The sequence below is a fragment of the Geospiza fortis genome, unplaced genomic scaffold, assembly GCF_000277835.1.
Source record: "Geospiza fortis unplaced genomic scaffold, GeoFor_1.0 scaffold114, whole genome shotgun sequence".
NCBI lineage: Eukaryota > Metazoa > Chordata > Aves > Passeriformes > Thraupidae > Geospiza > Geospiza fortis.
This window is the reverse complement of record NW_005054383.1, coordinates 557,729-565,028: the sequence shown is the minus strand read 5'-3', so window position 1 is coordinate 565,028 and position 7,300 is coordinate 557,729.

Below are 7,300 nucleotides of genomic sequence, written 5' to 3'. Positions count from 1 at the left end.
AGCTGGGTGGTGCTGGAGCCGTGGACTGCTGCAGCCAGGGGAGCGGCGGGCGCCATCCCCACGGTGCCAGCAGCAAGGCCACATCAAGACACAGAGCACGGTGTGCCACTGAGAGTGCCTGAGTGGGATGGGGCTTGCAGGGGACTTGCCTTGCCTGGCTGGGGACAGGGACAGGTAGTGCCACGGGCAGCGAGGAAGGGCAGGCAGCCCCCAGGGACAGGCAGGCATGGCCCATGAAGACGAGGTTCTGGTTCATCCACACGGAAGGGCTCATCGGGGACAGTGAGGAGACCTTAATCCCATGTCTGCAGGGGCAAGCCACCCTCTCCCACCTCTCCTGCTGGCAAGGAGCAGCTTCCTCTGGTGGAAACACCTCATCCTCCCATGGTGGCACATGTTCAATATGGGGAGCAAGGAGCCGCTCATCATCCAAGCTCACTTTGGTCATGTCAAGGGGCTCAGGCACTTTGAAGCCCAGAACCGAAACGCTGGGATGTCCTGGGGATGTGGGGGCCCCTATGCTGCCAACCTGGCTCTCTGGGAAGCACATCACACCAGAGGAACCCAGCAGCTCTCCTCCCAGGGGGGCTGGTGAAGTGTGAGGGCAGGGTGGCTAAGCTAGTGCAGGCAGCTTGGCTTTACCCATCCCAGCCTTTCCTTCCCCTTTGTGCTGAGGGAGCTGTGTCCCTCCTGCCCGCACCCATGTGGGACGCAGGAGTGATACTCATTTGCAAAGTCATTACAAGATCACCCATCTGGAAGCTGAAGCTCATCAGATTTGACCTTGAAATATAAGCTACAGCCTGGCAGCTGCCAAGGAGAGAGCCAGAAAAGGAGGGGCTCTTGATGGCATAAGAGACAGTGCACGCTATCACCCAGATGCTGGCAGAGGTGACAGTTCACCCTGGCAGAGGTGATGTGATGCCAGGAGCAGACCCAGGTTGCTCAATAGCCACCTTCACCTCAGCAGCAAGAGCCCTCATGGATCCTCCTGCCCAGGCAGCTGGCACCTGAGGATGGTTGTGGGAGATGGCCAGGCAGGGACCATCAGCCTGGCCAGCAGCTCAGAGAGCAGATGGTGCCATCGGCAGGGGAGCACAAACCCCTCCCCACGTGGGCCAGGAGCCAGGGTGATGGTGCGACTCCCCACCAGCACCCACGGGCTCTGTTGGGACAGGGAGGCAGCCAGGGAACAGCTCCCACAGCCACCACGCCACTCAAAACACAGGTGTGCTCAGTCCTGCCAGCCCTGCATGGGCCAGCACGCGCCCCCGAGCGCGGCGGGTGGGAGCAAGGCACCAGAGCCGTGCGTGCCGCCAGCCCCGGCGCTGCTGCCCGCTGGCTCAGCAGTTTGCTTGCAAGCTGTATCCGGGGAAGTATTTTTGGAAGGGCATTAAATCATCAGCACAGGAGACACCTCGCAGCAATGTAAGCACAGGCACAGCTGCCAGCTGCACTTCCCTGGTCTCTCCCATTCTCAAACCTTGGCAGAAAGCTCCCCTGCAGTCGCAGCTGGTAGTCACCAGATCACTTTGGATCCTGCCATGCCTCCTCCCACATCCCAGCCCCTGTGCCAGCTTGTGTCCCACCTGAGACAAAGCCTCCAGCAAGTCTTGGGACTATGCAGGCTCCACACAGGTGCCTCTGTCATAAGTCCCTCTGAGACAGCCACACCAGGGAGCAGATCTCCATGAGGCCAGGTGAGGGATGTCCCCCAGCCTTTTGGGACAGCACCACAGACAGACCAGACAGATGCTGCTGAGGATCCTACTTCCACTAATGTTATTAAACACTTGTAACCACCATTCCCATGACTCTGCTCCTAGACCTTCACCTCCTGGTTGGGGTGACACCACACAGCCTGAGAGGAAGGGCAGGAGAAGCTGGAGGGAAAAAAAATGGGTGGGAAGACCAGCCTGTGCTTCAGCCCAAAAAATCAAACAGCTTTGGAACCAAAGTGGGAATGGGAAAGTGATATGATGAGCTGGAAGCCTCCAAAATCCCATCTCCTCTCCCTTCAGGTGCCACAGAAGAAAAGATGGGGAAAATTACCATGGGTGAGAGAAGATGGTGACCAAATGGGCTCCTCACCAACTCGCCTGCCAGCCAGCCCACATTCCTATGCCTCTGGCAGTGTTTTCCAAGCACTCTACATTTTGGAGACCTCACTCCCCACTAATGAGATGCTTCCTAGGTTGTAATTTGGACAAGTTGGCTTTGGTTGCAAGAAACCAGAAGGAAAATCGTCCCAGCTCTTCCAGCTTCTGTAATTGGATGTGAATTGCTCGGTAAATATCTGCAGCCAAAAACCCCTGCAGCCAAGGAGCAAGGAGGGAATGCTGAGCTCCAGAGGAGATGGATGGCTTCTACCACAGGGTGAGCTTTCTGGCACGCATGCTTGGCTGTCATGACAAAGGGAGAGAGCTGGGGGGCACATCCCCAGCCAGCAGCGGCTTTGCCTCACGGAGGTGCTGACAGGTTGGACAGCACATGTGCAGGAGGCTCTGATCCTCCCACTGCCCGTGGGGCCCTGCGCCCCGCAGGGTGATGCAGGCGTTGACCCAGCCGGGGGGACACTCCTTGGGATGGAGCTGGGTGGAAGCAGGGAGAGCAGGAGGGAAGAGACATGGGAACAGAGTGTCACACAGGCACTGCCTTGTCTGTCATGCACTGTTTGGGCAATGGGGGGTCTCCTAAACCCTAAAGCCACTTGAGTTAGAGGAGGCCCAGCCAGGCTTGGGGCACAGCCCAGCCCAGGGCCACAACAGCTGCCAGCAGCCCCTCACAGAGCACCTCACTGCAAGTGATGGGTTGATCTCTGATGCTGCATCCAGGCCTCAGGGATGCACTATCCTCCTTCCATGGCCATGGGATGCAGGATAGTGTCCAGGTTGGGCTCCACATTCCCTTGAGGAGACAGAATAGCCATGAGCAGCACTGGTCCCCACTGTTGCCCACCACTGATGGGGAAGCCCATCCTGTTCTGCACTGATCCATCCATTCCTTGGCCACTCACCCATCTGCCATCACTCAGCACGTGCTGACAGTGGAAGAAGCATCTTGGACAGCCCAGCATGACCCAAGATACTGTGCAAATTCTGCACACGTGGAGAGCTGTGAGCTCCTTCCCATGCAGACACCAACACATGCAATAAGATCCTCAGCTACACAAACTCACTTCTGGGGAGGTATTTAATCAGGCAAGGGAAACAGCCCCAGATGCCCAAACCCACTAACAGACAGATGCAAACATTGAGCGAGACACCCAGAGCCCACAACATGTGCATATGCACAGTCGGACACATTCATACACAATACCTGATTAAACATGGGCAGTGTACAGTCCCAGATTAGGGCTGTGGGCACCCAGCCAGCCTGGGATAAGGGTTCAACTTCAGCTTTGACAAGTCCTGAAGTCTCACGAGCTGTTCTCATGGGATTCCAACAGCCTGGGTCGTCAGTGGGCACAGAGGGGCAGCCCCGGGCTGGAGTAGGGGTCAGAAATGCTAAAGCTCATGCAGTCCTGGAAGCAGATTCTGATCCCTGAGCCTGTGGCGAGTGTCCCTGGAGATGCCCCACCCCTGGCAGTGCTCGAGGTCAGGTCGGACAGAAAGATTTCCAGGAGCATGGACCAGATGTTCTTTAAAGAAGCGGGCAAAACCACTCTCCGATGTTACGACCTAGAGATGGACTTCGGTCCAGCGCGTGGGTCCCCCTCGTGGCGCCGTGGTGGGAGCAGATGTCGGGACGGGGGACGCGCATCCTTCCCGGGCCGGGCCCCGCACCCACCGGCCCCAGCCCCGGCCCTGGCCCCGAGAGATGCACAGCCCGGCCTCGGGGGTCACAAATCTTCCGTTCCCAAAAGTCGCTCCTTGCTCTCACACCCTGACCCCTCCGTGTCAGCAAGGTCAGCCCTCGCGGGCCCCAGCATGGAGGAACTCGTGGAACCTGTGAGGTGCCTCCCCTGCTCCTGCTCCCCACCCACCCCACACCAGCCCCACGTGCCCCTTGTGCCTCGCATCAGCTGCACTCCCAATCCCCTCCTGCCCCACCTGCCCCACACCAGATGCAGCCCCACTCCCACGTCCCTCATGCCCCTCGATGCCCCATGCCACCCATGTTCCTCCTGCACTCCCAGCCCTGCTCTGGCAATATGCCCTGCCTGGCCCCCCTTCCCAGTGCAATGAAGTGTCCCGCTTAAACTGGGAGAATTCCTGTGCTGCTCTGGGCCCAGTGCCTTGGGCAGGGTGTCCTGGCTGTGCTGCCCTTCCCACCTCTGGGGGCTGGCGGGTGTGCAGTGAGGGCTGGGTCCCAGAGGTTCAGAACAAGTGATGAACCACAGGGGTGTAGCTGCCCAAAGCAGCCTCTGCCCAGAGCGCAGCTCTCCACACTCCCTCAGGAAACACCAGGGCTGCCCAGCCAGCAGCTGGTAGGATGGGACTGGGACAGGCCATGAGGTGGCTTTTTGGGGTCTGGAGGCCAACAGGCCTAGCAGGACATTCAAACATAGGAGCTGGGCCCCCTCCATGACCATTTCCATTGGAACAGGCAGTGGACTTAAGCAAGTGATCCTGAGAGGCACCACAGGCACGGAGCAGTGCTCCCTTCTCAGCACCACTTTGAGCACGACCATCAGCTTTAAGCAATGTCTTTCCTGCCAAATGCCAGATGAACTTCAAACCCCATATGGGCATCCTGGAGAGAAAGAAGGCCATAATGTCGCCAAAACCAAACCCCCAGAGCCAGACCTGGGAAAGAGAAATGCATCACATCTTCATTGTGTCACCAAGTCCTCAGCAGTACACAGCAACAGGGAAACACAATTATTGAGACAAATGCAGCTGCCTCCCATATGAAAGAAACAGAACTGGTCCAAGGTGGGGAGCCTGGGAGGAGGGAATGAGAAAATTTTCATTAAAACTTTTTTTTAATGACAGCAGGGCTGAATGTACATTGCACTCATACACACAAACACACAATAACAAAACAAACAAAAGCTCTGACACACACTGAGGTCCTCCAGTGATCCTTGAATCAGTTTGGGTGGTGGGGGTGGGAGAGCCTCCCTGCAATGCCATCACCTCCATGGATGCCTCTCTCCTACACTGACAAAAGGCAGCTCACACATGCCTGGAGAAGCGGGTCCCAGAACCCATTTGCTGTTCTTTCCATTGTTTTGCTTTAATGAGTTGCTAGCAAGGGATGACCTTTCCCTCTCCCTCCTCAACAAAGAAATGAATACAATTCTCAAAATCACGGGGGAAAAGAAAACATGTCAGGAAGCACGATGGCCACAGAGCTACTAAACATGATGCTGACAAAGGCCCAGAGAACCACAGTGGGCTGACACGGCTGAAGAGCCATGGGGGCCAGGAGGCATCAGGAGGACTTCAAGAGAAGGGGGTGCTCCTGCAAGCCTGGGGCTGCAGGTGCAAAGCACTCTGGGGGCTTGCCTTCTCACTGAGTCACACAAAGTAGGTTCCCAAGAGCTTCTCTGGGGTGGGACTCCGACTGCCAGCCAGCAAGGGGACTCTTGCTCCTCCTGAAGAGCTGGCACCCCTGAAAGGAACAAGACCTGCCCATACCCACACACCAGAGTTGATGTGGTCCAGATTCACACAGGCTCCCTCAGGCCCCTGTCCCCACCACCCTACACCTCTTTTGGATATAATAGCAGGGCTTGGACCTCACTGACCCTGCCCAATTGGGCTTTACCACATCCCTGTATATCCCTTTGCCATGGATAAGACAAAATCATCAAACGCTGAGGTCAGCACAGCCCTAAATGTGCCCTTCAGCCTGCATTTATCTTGCCTGAGTCCTCACAGACCTCCAGAGATGCCTTCTTCTCTTCTGGGGCAATGCTGCTCCGCCCTTTGGCACAGCGTGCACCACTACTCAGCTCTGGGACAACAGTCCTGAAGTCCTGGTTTCTGCTGACCTGGTGAGACCAAAACAGGCCTGTGACCCTCATCCAGCTTCAGTTAGGCAGGGACATCCCTTCACTGAGCTGTGAAAAGTGAGGAATGGCTTTGGATGTCTGCCACAGGCTTAGGAAAGAAACATGGGAAAGAGCCTCTGGAAGACCGAGGCACATCCTCGGTGTCCTAGAAATAAAGTGACTGTGCTCTGAGCTGTTGTCTCCATGGCTCAGTTATCCTTGACTGCCCAGGTGGCTGCTCTGGGGACTCCAACAGAGAGGGACACAGCAGCAGTCAGACCTGGGAGCAGCTGGTCAATTTTCATTTGCCTCCCCCACCCTTTCCATGGCATCTCCAAGCTCTGAGAGAAGACACAGCTATGCACTCCCCCATGACACCTACCCCAGGAGGGCTCCCTCCACTACCACAGGCTTTAGAGAAGGGGCAGGTTTTCCCTGGCACTTCCCATCCTTTCCGCCTGCTGCAAATCATGTTGTGTATTGGCAGCTCCACCCAAATCCCTGCCAACATCCAAACATCTGCAACTCCTTAGCATGCAGCATTCTCTCTCTTTATTTCATTGGTGTTGCTGGAGTTAACCTCCCTGCTCCCCAGCTGTGGCCCCACATCCACCACCCAGTGTCTCTGCTGGCTGGGGTGGCTGCTCGGGGTGGGGGTGTCACTCCCAGCCCCACAACCCTGCTGAGCTGTGGGCACACGGCATCAGCTGCTGCCCTCTCCTTGGATGGTCTTTTTATTTCAGTGGGCTGGTTTCCCCTGAATTTTGGAGCTCTCGCAGAATGTTTAAGCTGCTGCTGCTTGGCACAGAGAAGCACAACCACCATCAGACCTGGTGGAAAGAATTGAAAGATCTTCTCCCCATCTTCTGTGCTCCTGGTGGCAGCAGCCAGGTCTTCCTTTCCCTCCCGTCTTGCTGATGTCCACCCATCCATGGAGGCTGGACGTTTCCTTGAAGACATGCAGCCACAGACCCTGCCATACTCCCATGGAAACAGCTGTCCTTGGCACCAGGCTATGCCAGGCTGTGCCCATAGCTAACCTCCTACTCTCTCCTATCCCACCCTTTTCCTCCATGAAGCAAATCCTCCTTACAAACCCCTTTTGCCCTGTTTACACCTGTGCTGGCTCAGGGGAGGGCAGAGGTGTGCTGCAGGTCATCCAGACTGCCCCCAGAGCATGGCCAGAGGCAGGGACCAGAGTCTGTCCTCCCCAGATGCACAGCAAGGGCATGGAGTTGGAAAAAATTATGTGGGAGGTTTTCCCTTGGAGGACGCTCCTTCCCTGCTCAGTGTTTGGGGCTGGAAAGCTCTCGGAAAGTGAAAGGGGTTGACACTTCTTCTGGCAGCAGAGTTCAGCAG